Here is a 20261-nt window from a genome sequence, read left to right as displayed (position 1 = left end):
TGATGCACAGCCATTGATGATTACTACCTCCGCCATGTTCTCTGTTCTCCACCATTAGTGACATGAATAATCTCTAAGTCCCTCTAAAAGCTCTCCTTCAAGGTTCTAAATCCTGGGTGGAAAGATCCCCTTGTCTGATCCTAAATCACATATTCTTTTTCTAGCTTCCAAGAGGGCAGAGGTGGAAATTTACCCTCTTTGTTTTCTCTAGTGTCATGGGGCCTCATCAAGAATCAAACAGTAGATCGTTGGAAGTTAAAGTAAAAACAGACAAATTCCATGACTTTCACAAAGAACAAATTTTTACATCTGATCAAATCCTTGTTTGTAGTGAAGTTAAACACCTAGAGTTTAAAATTCAAGAAACTTAATCTCCCTCATCTTCCAACATAGATACAAACACATATACACATATTCTGAAATGTACCATGTGACTGAGAAGATGTCCTCACTCCAGCTTGGGTGCATCCTCAGTTAGAAAACAGGCACTTTATTACTGGTCACCCTCTAACAGGGAAGTTAGAAGGATTTATGGCCACAATGATTTTGAGCACCTACAAATTAAAAGAAAAATGCTCTAAGGCAGTTGAAAAGTGTTTCTCATTTTATAATTTTGAGGCACAGATGCTGTCTTGTAACTTATTCAAAGTTCTTAACTTAAAACTATTTTTCCATCAAGATATTAGAACTTGCTTGCTGTAGTGAAAGAGGGTTCTATAAAAGCCAGAAGTGTGGAAATGCATGAGACACATCACTCTAAAGTAAAGCTCAGCCTTGGAGAAATCAGTCCTGATATGTTGCTGGGCTTGTGTACACATGGTAAGGTAAGCCATGGGTGGGGGCACCTCAGGACTACTTGGCAGCTCTGCTCTATCCAAGCTTTTATGCATTGTGTTCTTAAATTCTGGTTCAAATATTGATGACTGAACAGTTTACAAACATGCTCTTCTCTTAATTCATGCAAATATCATTAATGAATGAAGCAAATGAAAAGATATATTCTGAATTAAAAATACCATGATTTTTCTAAACAAAATAAAACTAACAGAATTCATATATATATATATATCTATATATCTATATCTATATCTATCTATCTATCTATATATATATATATATATATATATATATATCTCCCTTGGAAAAATGGAGGAAGTGAGAAAGAAAAAGGTTACAATGCATCGTAAAACAATAACTTGCTTATGGAAAGGATTTATGATCACATAAAATTTTTAAATAGCGTAAGAGCTTATTCTCCTGTACATGACAGTCTGAGGACATTTACAATTTTATTTAAAAAAATAAAAAGCTCTTCTTGAGCTACTGTGTAACCAAAGATGCCATGAAACCTCAATAAAATATCTATTTTTACACTTTTACATGGGAGAGAAAAGATTGAAAAGAATATATAGAGCATATAATACCAGAACCAACTTGCATATCTGAGTTGTAAATATCTTCAATAGGTGTTCCTGAAAAGGACACAAATGGAATTGTCAGTTGCTGAAGCTGAGGCAGGAAACACACTATCGAGCTTCATTGGTTGGTATAATTCCTTAAAATTTATGGTAATATTCCCCATGTCACACTCCCAAAATGTAGTCTATTGATGTTTCTTGGCCCAGAAGGGAGATGAAATAGTCTTAACCAAAAAGTCCTCTTCCTTTTTCTAACAGTTGGCTTCCTAGCCAGGATGAACCATTTATGAAAGGGACAACATTAGGATAAAATCCCTTCCTACAAAATATGTAGATTCAAAGTAAACTGTGTCTTAACAGGACCCCCAAAATTTGAACACAGTTTGTTTGAAGATATGTTAATGCTTGTCGGTGAAAACACTAGAGCTGGAGCCTAAACCCTCAGTCACTCCCAGAAGACAGGAGTAAATATAGAATTAGAGAAACCAGGTTTGAGACTTTCAAGATGGATGTCTTAGAGCTGCTAACACTAAGGATTTGAACAGGGGCTCTATTGGAAGAAATTTCAGTGAGACCCTAAATTGGGTACATGCAGTTAAATTTCAAATAGTTGGTCTTCAGACCCAAAGTTTGATTTGGATACACAAATATGAAGACCCTTGCTAAAAGAGTTGGGTAAACTATTACTATTATTGTGCTAATGAAAGAAAATAATGAAGAGAGAATTAGCATGAGTGTAAAAACTGATTTATATGTACACCTTTGTTTCATAACATTGATAACTTAAAGATTTTTTATATCAATTCCATCCATCAAAAAATATTGAGGCAAAGATGACCTAAGCCAAATCTTTCTCCTTAAAGAATTTACAATATGATGTGTAAGACAAAATTATACAAATACCTATAATGTAATGAGGTGGTTCTATACTAGAGGGATAGGAAATAGACAATATTAATTCTCACTACAGGAATGAAGGATAACTTCATCCAATAGGTGTTTACTTTGGACTTTGAAAGATGAATAGAATTCTCATAGACTTGAGGATTATGTGGAAGAAATCCAGGGAGGGAGAAAAAATATGATCAAAGACATAGAGATAAAAAACGTCGTTGGTATGTTTGAACAAAACCTTAAGAAGTTCAGAATAGAAGGTGGAAAATATAGTAAGAAATGCTGTTATACTGAGATAAGTTAAGTCCTGATGGTAGAGATCTTTCAATTCTATGTCAATGAGTTTATCTAGGGAGAATAAACTCATTAACATAGCTTTGAAACAGCAGGTCATTGTAGTGCTTAGAGGTCATAAACACTTATAGTTTCTGTAATTTTTGTCAAATATATATGTCAAATGACTGAGCATATTGTGCTAAGTTAAAAAGAAAAAAATAGCTATATATGAGGTGTGAAGCTTAAAGCAAAGTAGTTCTTTCTAATCACCACAACGACCCCCCTAGGGCAAGTATTGTTCATTATACTGAGCAGTGGAGGGGACCCAGAGGGTCAGAGAAGTCAGTTACCTGCCAAGTAGCAGAGCCAAGATGCAAACTCAGATTCCGTCTCATTCAAAGACCATGCTCTACATCATGGAGAAGGTTTGCCTCTGCAGAAGTTGAAAGGAAGCATGACAACAATGCCCTGAGAGTCATTTGGGAGACAAGATCTCAAGGCCCTGGTTGGTGGCACCTGAACATCATTCCTAGTAGCCTACAAACTATAACCAAAGGAATAGGCTTTCCAACCACACTTGGGCAGCTTCATATAGCATAGGAAGTTCAGGAGTACTTGCTTGTGGGAAGCAGGAAAATATTTCTCTTCTTCCTATAGGAAAACACAATTATGAACTCAAATAATAGTGGGAATTCTAACAGATCTTCCAACGTGCTGCATGAAGCTCACAGGAATTATTGGACTTCAAGAGTGTTCCGTTCTATTCCAAGGGAAACAAAATCTTTCTTGCTTCAAAACATTTTGCAATCACTGCAATAAAATAAGAAAACACAGCAAACTGTATATCTGCATTGTCATATATATACACATATGTTAATATATATGTTGGATAAGCAAGAAAGCTATTTCTTAATTAAGTGCTCCAAAAAAGGCATAAATTGCAATTTATATATTTTCAGAAATTGTGGCATTAATTGTCTAAAATTTCATCTTAGGGATAGATAGTTCTTTATTTTTCTCTTTCCAACAGACAGAATTAATCAGAATATGACAGCAGGGAAAGGATATACACTAAGATGGAAAAGTTAGGAAGTTAAAAAAAAAAACATGTCAAGTAACAAAAATTTTTAGTAGTTATTAGCTGATGGCATTTTTTGGTATTTTAACAATGAATTTTAAAACCAATTCTTAGATATGTCACACAAACTCATTATAAAGATATAGGTGTGAAATAAATAATGGTATGTGTGTGTGTGGAAATGCACATGTGTGACAGCACTCAGTGCCATTCTATTTCTCTTTCTTTCCAGGGTGATGTTGACTCATCTTCTCCAATAGATTACTATTCCATTTCTCCCTGATTTAATTGATGGGAACACCTCAGTCCTTTGCCAGAGATTGGATAATGAACAAGACCCTATGATTAAAGCTTACAGAGTGTATCTTTGTGTTTTACATTGAGAAAATTAGAGAAAGCAGAATCTTTTTTGTTTCTGTCTTATTTCCCCCATTTTATCACATGACCTAATAAGTATAATATAATAGCTTCACATTACACTTAAAATAAAATTTAAACCTACTACCATGACCTAAAAGCCCTATATGATCTGGCGCCACTTATATTTTTGACCTCATCTCCTTTTTTGCTTTTCCTTGTTCCTTGAACAAGTCAAACATGTGGACATGGACACATATGTGTGGACTTACTATCTACTTTGCTTGCTCCACTCTTTCCCTAGGTAAGAAGTCTACTGTAACTGCACATTAGAATCACCTTGAGAACTATTCAAAATACAGATGTCTGAGCCTTATCACCAGACATTCTGGTTTAAATGATTTTGAATGGGGCTTATGCATCAGTGTTTTTAAAAGTCTCCTTAAGGGCTTCCCTGGTGGCGCAGTGGTTGAGAGTCCGCCTGCCGACGCAGGGGACACGGGTTTGTGCCCCAGTCTTGGAAGATCCCACATGCCGTGGAGCGGCTGGGTCCGTAAGCCATGGTTGCTGAGCCTGCGTGTCCGGATCCTGTGCTCCGCAATGGGAGAGGCCACAACAGTGAGAGGCCCACGTATAGCAAAAAACAAAAAACAAAAAACAAAAAGTCTCCTTAAGAAGTACAAACAATTATGTATGAAATAAGCTACAGGAATATAATGTACAACATAGGGAATATAGCCAATATTATATAATAACTATAAATGAATTGTAACTTTAAAAATTGTGAATCACTATATTGTACATCTGTAACTTACACAATATTGTATATCAACTATATGTCAATTAAAAAAATTTTGGAAACTCTGTAATCCACTGTATGCTTATTTTTCCTAATCATTGTATGTGTTTATATTGAGAATAAAAGTATTTTACAATAGCAGAATAACAGAGGCAGAAGAACAGATAAGTGACCTGGAAGACAGAATGGTGGAATTCACTGCTGTGGGACAAAATAAAGAAAAAAGAATGAAAAGAAATGAAGACAGCCTAAGAGACCTCTGGGACAACATTAAATGCAACAACATTTGCATTATAGGGGTCCCAGAAGGAGAAGAGAGAGAGAAAGGACCTGAGAAAATATTTGAAGAGATTATAGTCAAAAACTTCCCTAACATGGGAAAGGAAATAGCCACCCAAGTCCAGGAAGCACACAGAGTCCCATACAGGATAAACCCAAGGAGAAACAGGGTGAGACACATAGTAATCAAACTGGCAAAAATTAAAGACAAAGAAAAATTATTGAAAGCAGCAAGGGAAAAATGACAAACAACATACAAGGGAACTCCCATAAGGTTAACAGCTGATTTCTCCGCAGAAACTCTACAAGCTAGAAGGGAGTGGCATGATATACTTAAAGTGATGAACGGGAAGAACCTAAAACCAAGATTACTCTACCTGGCAAGGATCTCATTCAGATTTGATGGAAAAATCAAAGCTTTACAGACAAGCAAAAGCTAAGAGAATTCAGCACCACCAAACCCGCTCTACAACAAATGCTAAAGGAACTTCTCAAAGTGGGAAACACAAGAGAAGAAAAGGACCTACAAAAACAAACCCAAAACAATTAAGAAAATGGTCATAGGAGCATGCAAATCAATAATTACCTTAAACGTGAATGGATTAAATGCTCCAAACAAAAGACACAGGTTTGCTGAAAGGATACAAAAACAAGACCCATCTATATGCTGTCTACAAGAGACTCACTTCAGACCTAAGGACTCATACAGACTGAAAGTGTGGGGATGGAAAAAGATATTCCATGCCAATGGAAATCAAAAGAAAGCTGGAGTAGCAATATTCATTTCAGAAAAATTAGACTTTAAAATAAAGACTGTTGCAAGAGACAAGGAAGGACACTACATAATGATCAAGGGATCAACCCAAGAAGATATAACAATTATAAATATATATACACCCAACATAGGAGCACCTCAATACATAAGGCAACTGCTAACAGCTATAAAAGAGGAAATCAACAGTAACACAATAATAGTGGGGGACTTTAACAGCTCACTTACACCAATGGACAGATCATCCAAAATGAAAGTAAATAAGGAAACAGAAGCTTTAAATGACACAATAGACCAGATAGATTTAATTGATTTTTATAGGACATTCCATCCAGAAACAGCAGAATACACTTTCTTCTCAAGTGCACATGGAACATTCTCCAGGATAGACCACATCTTGGGTCACAAATCAAGCCACAGTAAATTAAAAAAAATTGAAATCATATCAAGCATCTTTTCTGACCACAATGCTATGAGATTAGAAATGAATTACAGGGAAAAAAAAACGTTAAAAAACACAAACACATGGAGGCTAAACAATACATTACTAAATAACCAAGAGACCACTGAAGAAATCAAAGAGGAAATCAAAAAATACCTAGAGAAAAATGACAATGAAAACACGACAATCCAAAACCTATGGGATGCAGCAAAAGCAGTTCTAATAAGGAAGTTTATAGCTATACAAGCCTACCTCAGAAAATAAGAAAAATCTCAACTAAACAATCTAACCCTATACCTAAAGGAACTAGAGAAAGAAGAACAAACAAAACCCAAAGTTAGCAGAAGGAAAGAAATCACAAAGATCAGAGCAGAAATAAATGAAATAGAAACAAAGAACACAATAGCAAGGATCAATAAAACTAAAAGCTGGTTCTTTGAGAAGATAAACAAAATTGATAAACCATTAGCCAGACTCATCAAGAAAAAGAGGGAGAGGACTCAGATCAATAAAATTATAAATGAAAAAGGAGAAGTTACAATAGACACCACAGAAATACAAAGCGTCCTAAGAGACTGCTACACGCAACTTTATGCCAATAAAATGGACAACCTGGAAGAAATGGACAAATTCTTAGAAAGGTATAACCTTCCAAGATTGAACCAGGAAGAACTAAAAAATATGAACAGACCAATCACAAGCACTGAAATTGAAACTGTGATTAAAAGTCTTCCAACAAACAAAATTCCAGGACCAGATGGCTTCACAGATAAATTCTACCAAACATTTAGAGTAGAGCTAACACCCATCCTTCTCAAACTCTTCCAAAAAACTGCAGAGGAAGGAACACTCCAAAACTCATTCTATGAGGCCACCATCACCCTGATACCAAAACCAGACAAAGATACTACAAAAAAAGAAAATTAAAGACCAATATCACTGATGACTATAGATGCAAAAATCCTCAAGAAAATACTAGCAAACAGAATCCAACAAAACATTAAAAGGATTATACACCATGATCAAGTTGGATTTATCCCAGGGATGCATGGATTCTTCAATATACACAAATTAATCAATGTGATAAACCATATTAACAAATTGAAGAATAAGAACCATATAATCATCTCAATACATGCAGAAAAAGCTTTTGACAAAATTCAACACCATTTATGATAAAAACTCCCCAGAAAGTGGGCACAGAGGGAACCTACCTCAACATAATAAAGGCTGTATATGACAAACCCAGAGCAAACATCATTCTCAATGATGAAAAACTGAAAGCATTTCCTGTAAGATCAGGAACGAGACAAGGATGTCCACTCTCACCACTATTATTCAACATAGTTTTGGTAGTCCTAGCCACGGCAATCAGAGAAGAAAAAGAAATAAAAGGAATACAAATTGGAAAAGAAATAAAACTGTCACTGTTTGCAGATGACATGATACTATACATAGAGAATCCTAAAGATGCCATCAGAAAACTACTAGAGCTAACCAATGAATTTGGTAAAGTTGCAGGATACAAAATTAATGCACAGAAATCTCTTGCATTCCTATACACTAATGATGAAAAATCTGAAAGAGAGATTAATGAAACACTCTCATTTACCACTGCAACAAAAAGAATAAAATACCTAGGAATAAATCTACCTAGGGAGACAAAAGACATGTATGCAGAAAACTATAAGACACTGATGAAGAAATTAAAGATGATACCAACAGATGGAGAGATATACCATGTTCTTGGATTGGAAGAATCAATATTGTGAAATTGACTATACTACCCAAAGCAATCTACAGATTCAATGCAATCCCTATCAAATTACAAATGGAATTTTTTACAGAAGTAGAACAAAAAATCTTAACATTCGTTTGGAGACACAAAAGTCCCCAAATAGCCAAAGCAGTCTTGAGGGAAAAAAGCGGAGCTGGAGGAATCAGACACCCTGACTTCAGACTATACTACAAAGCTACAGTAATCAAGACAATATGGTACTGGCACAAAAACAGAAACATAGATTAATGGAACAAGATAGAAAGCCCAGAGATAAACCCACACACCTATGGCCAACTAATCTATGACAAACAAGGCAAGGATATGCAATGGAGAAAAGACAGTCTCTTCAATAAGTGGTGCTGGGAAAACTGGACAGCTACATGTAAAAGAATGAAATTAGGACACTCCCTAACACCGTACACAAAAATAAACTCAAAATGGATTAGAGACCTAAATGTAAGACCAGACACTATAAAACTCTTAGAGGAAAGCATAGGCAGAACAGTCTTTGACATAAATCACAGCAAGATCATTTTTGATCCACCTCCTAGAGTAATGGAAATAGAAACAAAAATAAACAAATGGGACCTAATGAAACTTCAAAGCTTTTGCACAGCAAAGGAAACCATAAACAAGACCAAAAGACAACCCTCAGAATGGGAGAAAATATTTGCAAACGAATCAACGGACAAAGGATTAATCTCCAAAATATATAAACAGCTCATGCAGCTCAACATTAAAAAACAAACAACCCATCCAAAAATGGGCAGAAGACCTAAATAGACATTTCTCTACAGAAGACATACAGATGGCCAAGAAGCACATGAAAAACTTCTCAACATCACTAATTATTAGAGAAATGCAAATCAAAACTAAAATGAGGTATCACCTCACACCAGTTAGAATGGGCATCATCAGAATATCTACAAACAACAAATGCTGGAGAGGGTGTGGAGAAATTCCCACCTCTTGCACTGTTGGTGGGAATGTAAACTGATACAGCCCTATGGAGAATAGTATGGAGGTTCCTTAAAAAACTAAAACTAGAATTACTGTATGATCCAGCAATCCCACTACTGGGCATATACCCAGAGAAAACCATAATTCTTAAAGACACATGCACCCCAATATTCATTGCAGCACTATTTACAATAGCCAGGTCATGGAAGCAACCTACATGTCCATCAACAGATGATGGATAAAGAAGATGTGGTACATATATACAATGGAATATTACTCAGCCATAAAAAGGAATGAAATTGGGTCATTTTTAGAGACGTGGATGGATCTAGAGACTGTCATACAGAGTGAAGTAACTCAAAAGGAGAAAAACAAATATCGTGTGTTAGTGCATATATGTGGAACCTAAAAAAATGGTACAGATGAACCAGTTTGCAGGGCAGAAATTGGGACACAGATGTAGAGAACAAACGTATGGACACCAAAGGGGGGAAAGCGGTGGGGAGCTGGGGGTGGTGGTGGGATGAATTGGGCAATTAGGATTGACATGTATACACTGATGTGTATAAAATTGATGACTAATAAGGACTTGCTGTATAACAAAATAAATAAAATTAAATTTAAAAATTAAAAAAAAAAGAATAAAAGTATTTTACACATGAAGAAAATGCCTCCCAGGTAATGCTGATCTACAGAGAAGGTTGCAAATCATTGCACTAGATCTTCAAATAAGGGTTTCAGGTCTCTGTTCAGATAGCTTCCCATAGAGATCTTTCTTATGTCCATGTAAAGAAACTCCAACCTCATAATATGATCACTATTGGAAATCATACAATTATTTTTTTACTTGTTTATTATCCATCTCCTCTACTAGAATATTAGTTTGATAATAGCATGGACTTTGTGTATTGCTCATAGTTTTATTCCTAGTACAATAATTACTCAATAAATATTTGTTTAATGAATGAACACCTGGCTGATAAAGATAAGGTAAAAAGGGAGGAAGGTTAGAAGAATTTATGGTTTATCAAAATACTTTATATATATATATATATATATATATATATATATACATTTGTTGGAATGTATAAGTTTATGAGGATTTGTGTGCATGTGTGTGCATGTATATGTAATCTGCAAATATCTAGGCCTTGTTAGAGTACAGATATAAATAAGATCACAACAAGATTAATAATAGTTTTTCTTGGTCATTAAGTCTACCTATTTGGGTAAAACACTAGGGCCCTGAAAATTGTCTGGAAGCATTCCAAAGCATTCTGGAGTCTTACATGTTGTCTTGAACCAGCCCACCAGCTGGTGTGCTTATTTATACATTACCATTTTTATACTATATTCCTTTTTCGCTCTTAGCTCATTACTGGTCTCCTAGGACTTATGGAGCTCTCTGAGGATAACCTTGCCATTGCTGCTCCTGTGCACCATGAGAACGACAACTATCCTGGTCAAGGCACCCTTTCCTGATATCCCCAGAGCTGCCAGCCCTCCAGCCTCTCCACAAACACACACCAGTTTGTGTTCTGTGCAGAGATGAGAAAAATGACCCTCTTCCCCGCTGGTTCAAATCTGGGCTTCCGGAAGGCCTACTCATCTTTTCTGTGTGCCGATGTCATACAAAGTCCCATGTGAAAAAACATCTCCTCAGCCTCCGCCTACACACCCACTTTTCCTAACTCTGAGATTTGAAAATCAAAGCTTGTGGTCGGCAGAGGCCTGTTGTCCTCCAGTTCCTCACTTCTCTATCTCTTCCTGCGGCACAAAAGAGCCCATCTCAAAGGGCCCCTTCTCGGTGCTTCACGCAATAGAGTTTCTGAGGCGAGGGCATGTTGAGATGCAGTGGTTCCACTGGGGTAATATGAGCTTGGGCTTATACTGTACACATACTCAAACACACATATGTATATATGCTAGATATACACACACATATGTATACGTATGTGTGCTTAGCTATGCGTGTACTAACTATAAATTCAGAGTTATAGATTTGAGGCTTGGATCGCCTTTTACCAGTTGTGTAAATCTGTGCAGTCACTTAGCCTGTCAGAATATCAGTTTCTTCATCTGCAAACGGGGAATTTCATTAGCTCCGTAGTATTTACAAATTTAATGTTCATGGAATCAAGCCTGTGCAAGTGACCATGATGGACCATGACATGTGGTGATTTGTAATCTTACCGAGGTATGAAATTGAGAAATCGAGGCTTGTACTAAGGGGCTGTTGTGCAGAAATGAGCCAGTTAGCTGGGGCGTGAGCCTCGTTAACTGCTCAGCAGGCAACTAGCCACACGGTTCATTGTTTTCTGCTTGACCCTGGGTACACAGTAAGTCTCTTGAAGCAATTAAAAAAGAAGTATGTGGCTTTCTGGGAGGAAAAAAACATAACCAGCTGCTGATGCTTGTGGATAGAAATGAAAAAATCATGAAGATGTTCAATCTAATGATGTCTTTCAGTGAAAAGCAGAAATCTTCAGCAATTTTTTCCTATGTATACCCTAAAAGAATGTTGAAAAATCACGTGCCCCTCACACATTTTAAATTGACATGTAAAATTTTGTTAAATTTTCAAGTTTAAATACTTGAAAAATGTTGTAATTTTTAGCAAGCTATAAATATTGGCAATTTTAAATAAAATTATTATGTCATTCTTAAATTGGTTCCAAAGAATCCTTATATCATAATGACTTGATTACCACCATTAGTCATTACAAAAATACATGAACAAGATCTTTTTAAGGGATGTTGCCTCAATTTTACCTCCTTAAACTCATATTTTCATTTCATGTACCCTCAGCATTTTATCTTAATTACATTTTATGTTTGAAAGTCAATTACTGATCACTCTATCCTATTTCTTTACAACAAAAATGTTTCCACTTAATTTTTTGTAAACTTCCTGGGACTATAAAGTTCTGTTTAAAAAATATTTTGAGTTTAATTATCATTATAACTTATAGTAGTATGCAATAGATAGAAACAACATAGCTATATAATATAGTTTGATACGTTATTAGCATAAAAGAAAAAATTATTGGGAATCTGTATCTTACGATATACAAAGCTTGTATCTGTGGATGAATATGACTTTCTACTAGACTGAGCCAAGATTCAGCATTAATTCTACTCCTATTTTTGTTTTTATAGATGGAAGTGGTAAAAAATGTTGTCCACATAATAATATTGAAGGAAATGGCGAGAGTTTTATTATACGTATTGACACACAAGTCTTAGAACACCTTCCAAGTTATGTGCCTAATGATTTATCATTAAAAATTAATTTAATAACATATCAGCCAACAACTCAGTCAGAATCTCCTTCAATTTTGTTGAAAGACACAAGTACTGGATTTGAAAAGAATTATTGCCTATTAATTTAGATCATTCACTTTCCCAATACCTACAATGATATTTCAAATTGTCCTAATATTAGACACTCAGATTTTTCTATTCTATGACAATGTATCATGATAACATTAGGGGTAAGTGAGAGGCATGCTTTTCTTTCATAAAGTGAAAAATGAGTGATTATAAAAGAGGAAATTGGAGAGAAGACTTGTTTGAGATATCGGTTGTCAGGGAAATTAATTTTAGGAAACGGTGTCTATGGAAGTTTATGGTCTGGAAATTGTTTTCCTGAAACTATCAAGTACCCACACATTCCTTGGGAAGTCTCCACACACCAGTTTGAAAACCTCCAATATCAGTTAAATATTAATAATAGAGTATATTGTAATAACTTTATATGTGGCACTCACTCTGTACTTATAGAATTGCTTAAAAAAGTTTTACTGCTTCTTTGCATTTTATGGCTGAAATGTGATGCTATTTGAGATTCTCAACTATGAAATTCCCACAAATCATAGGAGGTATCCCTATCGAGTGTAGTACCTACTGCCTCACCATAAAGCGTTCGTATGAGATAAGTAAGTGGGTGGAAAGGCTGTGTCAATTGCAAAGCACCATAAAAGTGCTCTGACGTGAAAGAATTGGCTTCCTCTGTGAAGGAGAGGAAACACTGATTGCTCGGGAGGACCTGTGCAATGAGGTAAAAGCTCTAGGAAACCATTTAACAGCTGACGTGCACAAGCAAAAATGTTATTTCAGGACAATAATTACAGAAGCAGGGAGTAAATATGCATCTGGCAAACCAAATAAGAAAGAATTAAGTTTGTTTTTTGGGTTTTTTTTAAGGATTAAGGCTGTGTTTTCTGGAACCCAACCTGAGCAGCTGAACCATCTGTGGCTAGTTCTGAGGTAGGCGACAATCTATGCTTGGAAGTACAGCGAGTTTCCATTATTCTGCATTTTCTTTTTTGTTTGTGTTTCCCTTACGGTTTTCTTGTAAATGTCTAAATATGCTTTTACTGAAGTCAGAAGAAAATGGCTTTATATCCTTTGAAGCCCATATTACATCAGAGATCAGAGTGCCTCTAGAGAGCAGACACCAGTAATCTCCTCACTGGCTCTGCGTTTCCTCTCTCATCTCCTTCCAACCTATTCTCCACACAGCTGCACGGATGAGCTTTTAAACATGAAAATATAATACATTTTCCCCCCTTCTTAAAGCCTCCTTTCCACACTGCACTTGGATTAAGCTTAATATGTTATACGGCCTAAAGTAGTGTTGTGTTGAGACTGGTTTGTACAGGCCTACAAGATTATTGGTAAATTATTGTTAAATTTTGTAAGCTGATGGTTAAACTCATCATCATTAAAAATAGAATTATATAGCCTTACAATTAAATAAATCATGTAAAAAGAAGGATAATGAACAGTCAGAATTCATCACTCCCTAATTATTTTACTTTGACTCTTACCTATGTTCTTAAGGTTATGTAAGTTTATTGCATTTGTATGGTAGAAATACTATATATTAATGTGCAGCTGCATGTCTCTCTCCAACTCTGCATTCAGTGACATCAGTTGTAGCTTCACATCAGTGATGTGGTTTTATTTATGCCAAGGGAATCTGCAACAGTGTAAGTCAGGGCTTTTCCCCCCAGAGAGCTGGTTGTCAAACATTTACCAGCACACCATTGGGGAGATATGACTTGAACATGGATTAAAGTATGGGAAGGGCCAAACTGACTTATCCTTGAATATTTCACTGCATTTTTTTGGCATTTTTTCTCATAAACATTTTCCAGATGATAAATTAAATCCTTTTAAATTGATGAAATTTGTTTATTTGTACTAAATACAAATTTAATTTAATCTTTGAATTTATGTTCTTTGAGCAACTTTTGCCCATCATGTTTCATGAGACCTAGCACAAAATTCATATCCTTTAAGAACTTTACTTCTCTGGGAGAAGTGTACTGGGAGACTTTTACCTCTTCAGTGTTTAAGTGTGCAGGGTGCCTGACAGTATTCTCTATTCATAATCCTTCTTATTGTTCTTACTGATTAAAATCTTCTAAAACAACGCAGTAAATTATGAAAATAATATTTTTTTTAGATACCCAGTAGCACTTGTGAAATAAGCAAAACACCCAGGTATTTTAAGCTTAATATTCTTTGAGTCCAGTTGTTATAATATCTATAGAACTTTTCCTGAACTGCATCAAAGGATCTGAAATTTAAATTATGTTCTTTTCGGCACTGCCAGTAATAGGGCTTTGACAATCATAATCTGTCAATTTTCTTGATAGAACATAAGGCAGAATAGCATCCGGTTGTTTTTCTATTGGAGAACAGGCTATGCTTCACCAGTCCATCTGGAGTAAAAATACAAAACCATTTTGTAGCCATTTTTTCCACAGACTTTCCTCACACCTTTAGGGGTAGAATTTGAAAGATAAAGATGTTTGTACACTTATTAGATTCTAAGTAGGGAATAAAGCTTTGGCTAACTTAAAACCAAGACTGTTTTTAAATATTTTAACAACAACAAAAAAAAAACCTGGAAAACAACAAAACCCAAGATGCATGTTAAATACACTCCACTCCAAATAGTAAGGACATTTTAAATATTGTTGATATAGCCATTTTAATTTTCTGGGTCACCACAAAGGTAACTTATCTGAACATGTGAGATTCATATAAGAACTAAGGAAAATCCTTAAGTGAAAAGTAGACCACAAGCTTCAAAGGGTTGTATACATGAGTCAATGTTAAGAAGATGGAAAGTGAAAGATCTGTCTCTTGGTCTACCTAGCAATTGCATTTTTATGGCATCAGACAGGTGTTTATTTAATAGATCCAAACATGTGTGGCTCTGAAAAAGAGATAATGTTCTTGAATTTCATCAATATTATCTCTGACTTCAAACAGAAACATGGGTTTGAAGATTTTATGAAACCTAAAGTTTAACAATTTGAAGGGCCCTATTTTTTATTATAGGGTTACAGAAACAAAAGTATGTTCAGGGTTTCCCTGGTGGCGCAGTGGTTGGGAGTCCGCCTGCCGAGGCAGGGGACACGGGTTCGTGCCCCGGTCCGGGAAGATCCCACATGCCGCGGAGCGGCTGGGCCCGTGAGCCCTGGCCGCTGAGCCTGCACGTCTGGAGCCTGCACGTCCGGAGCCTGTGCTCCGCCGCGGGAGAGGCCACAACAGTGAGAGGCCCGCGTACCGCAAAAATCAAACAAAAAAGTATGTTCAATAATGAATATTTATTTAGAAGAAAAAAGATATTATAAAAATTATCATAGGAAAATGGTTTTGAAATATTTTCTATAGACAGAAGGTAAAGATAACTCAGTCTTTCCTCTAATGAGCTGATCAAATTTTGGTTTGATTGTAGATAATTTGGGGATAAATAAAACATGACATAAAAGAGATGTCCTTCATGTTTGTATTATTAGCTGCATATTTGTGCCTTACAAAGAGATTCTGATAAATTCTATTGTGCTTAATTCTTGTCAAAAAAAGAAAAAGCAATTGTGTGGTGCATTTAGATTGTGTATGCTGCATTATCAAATATATTCCTGCTAGGAGGAAACTTCTACTTTGTCTAAGCATTAATAGGAATCAATTCAACCTATGTAAAAATTGGGAACATTTTTCACAGATTAACTTCTGTTTCCATGTACTTTATACCTTGATTCTCCTCCTTCCATAGCCTCCACTGCCAGTAAAACTCTTTCATGTTGAAATGTACCCACCAACCCTACACTTGTGTGGTGTGGTACAGTGAGCAGCAATATTCATAGTAGATATCTCTCCAGCAGAATTCTTCATGGAAGTTACTATAAGCCACTATATCCCACTAAACTTACATTAAATATAGCCCCGACTCAACTTACAATAACTGGATCCAAGGGCTCTCTAAGGCCACCCACTTAAGGAAAGCTTAAAGGAAGTTAGGAAACAATTTTAACCAATATGGTAGAACTTCAAATGTTACAGAAACATATGAACACGTTGCCAGGACTCCTTTTTGGACCTTAGTAGGAGCCAATGTCTGTGAGAGGCTCTAAAGGTTAAATTTTATTAAGCTTCTTGGAGAGAACCTGTCTCTGGACAGTCTAGGGTGCACTGCCAGGAGGTCTCCACTGTAAAGAATTCTGGGAGTGGATCAAGGGGAATTGGAGTTAGCTGCATACTAGCAAAATAGCCAAGCACCAGAACTGAAATCTTAATACAAATGTGGGTAATCCAAACCATGGACAAAAAACATGTTTCTCCTTCAGAATTTCCATTTCAGGAAATGAATAATCTTGATTTCTCTCTTTTCCTCAAGATGGCCTTCTTTCTGTCAGCAAGTCCTGTGGACTATGTCTCCAAACTCTATCATGAATCTATCTGTTATTCTCCATCTTAATATTACTAGCTTTGGTCATGTCACCCTCATCTGTTGCCTGGCATCAGCTAGGATGCATGTAACTGGCATCCTGAAAGACCTTATGATTGCCCCAAGACCACATCTGCACTTTATTCGCCACATAGAAGCCATGGGGATTGTCTAAAAATATTAATCAGATAGTGTTACTTTTCTGTCTAAAATTATCTAACATCTTTGCATTGCCCTTCTGATAAAATAAAACCTCTGTGCTGTGGTCTACAAGGACCTACAAAATTTCGTTCCTACTGACTTTTCTACCTCGTATTATCCACTCTCTCCATTTCTCTGTCTTATCCAGACTCATTCTTCTTTTTGTTCCTCCAATTTGTCAATTTCATTCCCATCTCGGAGCCTATGCACTAGCTGGTCAGCTTCCCAAATGCTGTAGCTCCTGATCTTTGCTTGGATGACACTTTCTCACCAGCTGAAATCTTAGGTCCTCTAACAGGCACCCTGAAACCATTCTATAAAAATGTTCTTTCTTGGTATCAAATTATCCTATTTAATTTTTGTATTACTTCTTACACAAAACGATTTATTTATTTATTTTTGTTTATTATCTTTTCATGTAGAATGTATAGTCCATAAGCACAAGAAGTTTGTAGGTCTTAATCATTTCAGTCAGAATATTCAGTGTCCAAAATAGTTTCTTGCAATATCGAAGACTTCAAATCTACTGGGTGACTGTGTTAAAAAGGAAAAGGAGGTGAAAAATGTTGGTTCTGATCTGTGGAAAATTAGGAGTCTGGAAAGCATAGAACAATGATGACAAGGATGTTGGGTACTGAATTATGACATTTCTATGAAGGAAATTGGAAACCAATAGTAGATGGCTTTCCTAGGTCTTACATCAATGTCTCTGGGGATTCTGAGAAATGCCAAGTACCAAGAAAGCTACACAGAAAGAAAACAGAAAGGTGACTTGCCTTTCAAGGAGCATTTGAGAAGAAATTAGGGAATATTCCAATGGACCAAAAAGGTGCCTGACTTTGTCATTTGGGGACACAGCGTTAGCACCTGGTATGTTTCAGGGCACAGGTTATTATCTAGTACCCCACTGCCCACCGTTGTTTCTAGGAAAGCCAAAGAGGTCTGTAGCCTAAAGCTAACTTGATGTTTATTCTGAACATATCTGATCCAACTTTGTGGATCAAAGTTGAGGTATTACACTAGACCCTGTGGTTGAAATATTTCTACTAAAATATGTAATTTGGCTTCAGCGATTTTAGTGAATTCTCTAACATCTGTCATGCTTTATAGAATATTAGGTCATTTGTTAGCCACGAGCTATCTAAATTATGTAGCCGATTAACTGATTTTTCAATTCTCATTCAGCTATTTTGACCAGTCCAAAGAATGTTCTTCTCTAATCAATGCTTCTTCCCCCTGTTATCCTGTACTATTTGTAACGAGCAATTCTGTCTACTAAAACTGGATAATATTTCTTATTCTCTCCTATTTCTCAGAACCCACAAGGCTGTTGCCTAAGGAATGCAGTCGAATCTCTTCCTAAATGTGTGAGACTGAATTTTTAAAAGCCATGCATCGATTATTTCTATTTTTTCAACACTGGTGGATTTTATTATAACAAGAGGATCACATAAGTATCTTCAGCTCATCTAAGTATTGTCAGAATTTCATCCTTTTTCCAAAGCAACCATTTGAGTTAGGAGGTAGACACATTAAAATATGTACAGCGCCATCTTTTGATGACAATCACTGGAAAAAAATTTACTATCACTGACATCCGTCGCTTTAGCTTTTGCTAGCTTTTTAAAAATGATGACAACCTACAGCCCTCTCAGACATAGACTAGCATTTCCCCCCAGTCACATTGACACTTGCTTTTTATTATTGTTTTTAGGTGAGACCAGCTGCCTCGTGATCACTGAAATGTCAGGGGAAAAAAATCACTTTCCACCAGAAAGAGAAAAAATTAAATATTCTAAGAGGGAAAACTCCCTCAGAAGTCTTGAAAAAGCTAAAGAAGTGATTCTCTGCTTGATGACACCAGGATCACATGGACGACTTTCATTAGTGTTAATGGTAGTTTTGGATACACTGACAGGCAAGGCTGTTCACAAAAGGTTTCGTCTGTTTTCTCTGATTTGTATGTATAGAACAAAGACACAGACAATGGCCATTAGTTATAAAAGAAAAAGTATAAAATGCAAGGAACTATTTTATCTAGTACAAATACTTTATCTCTGCATGACCATAGATAAATGACAGAGCCTCTCTGGGCATTACTCTCCTCACTTCCTAAGTTAACTGGATAATTTTTTTAAAAACTCCTTTCACCTAGGAAGTTCTATGATCTGGTCTATTGTTATTAAATTATCACAGTGCTTAGCACCTTAACTGTATCAAATGGAAAAGCAAATGTCAATTTATCATTATATCACCAGTTTGATAAAAATGACCACACCTATAAGAAGAGCCAGAGAGAGATGGAAAGAAGGATAGATCATTTTTCCTCAGTAATTCCAAGGGAGCCAAGAATTACTCTTTTGAGACCACAGGAAGTTTTTGGGGTGGTAAAGGGAAGGAATAAGTTCCTTTACTTTTTATGAGATAAATTAAAAAAAATATTTTCTACTCCAAATAGCATGAAGGATTAGGACCCAAGCAGAAAACAGCGGTCTTCCTAGGCTGTGGAAAAAGAGATCTGAGTTCAGAAAGAGAGGTGAAAGAGAATGAGAAATAAGCAATATTGAAAGAGATACTGGTTTAGAATATTCAATTTTAAAAACTAAACAAAGGGACTTCCCTGGAGGTCCAGTAGTTACGACTCCACGCTTCCACTGCAGGGGGCGCAGGTTTGATCCTGGTCGGGGAACTAAGATCCCACATGCAGCATAGAGTAGCCAAAAAAAAAAAAAAAAAAAAAAAACCCAAAACTAAACAAAGGCATTGAACTATGTATTTAAGAACCCCTATGAAATGTGAATAAAACCAAACAAACATGTCATAGTTAAACTGCTAAACAGAATAGACAGAGAGAGAAAAAACCCCCGCATATTACCTTAGAGAAGTAGCAATAAAACTGAAGGCTAATTTTCCAACAAAGACAATGGAAGTTAGAATACAATGCAACAATATCTTTCAAATTCTGGGGTGGGGTGGGGTGGGGTGGGAGGGGGAGTGGGGAATGCCAATCTAAAATTTTATTCAAAGCCCAAAGAGTCTTTCCAACGAAGGCAAAATAAAGACATTTTTACAGAGAATTTGTTGACAATAGACCTGCACTTCAAAAACTGTTAAATAAATTAATATTAAGTGGAGTTCTTTGGGAAGAATGATTATCTCAGATGAAAGCATGGAATTGCAGGAAGGAATGAAGAGCACCAGAAATGGGAAAATAAGTAGGTAAATATTTATCTGCATGGACTGTTTCAAGGCACTAAT

The sequence above is a fragment of the Delphinus delphis genome, chromosome 4 (genome assembly GCF_949987515.2).
Source record: "Delphinus delphis chromosome 4, mDelDel1.2, whole genome shotgun sequence".
Classification (NCBI taxonomy): domain Eukaryota; kingdom Metazoa; phylum Chordata; class Mammalia; order Artiodactyla; family Delphinidae; genus Delphinus; species Delphinus delphis.
This window is presented reverse-complemented; position numbering follows the sequence as displayed.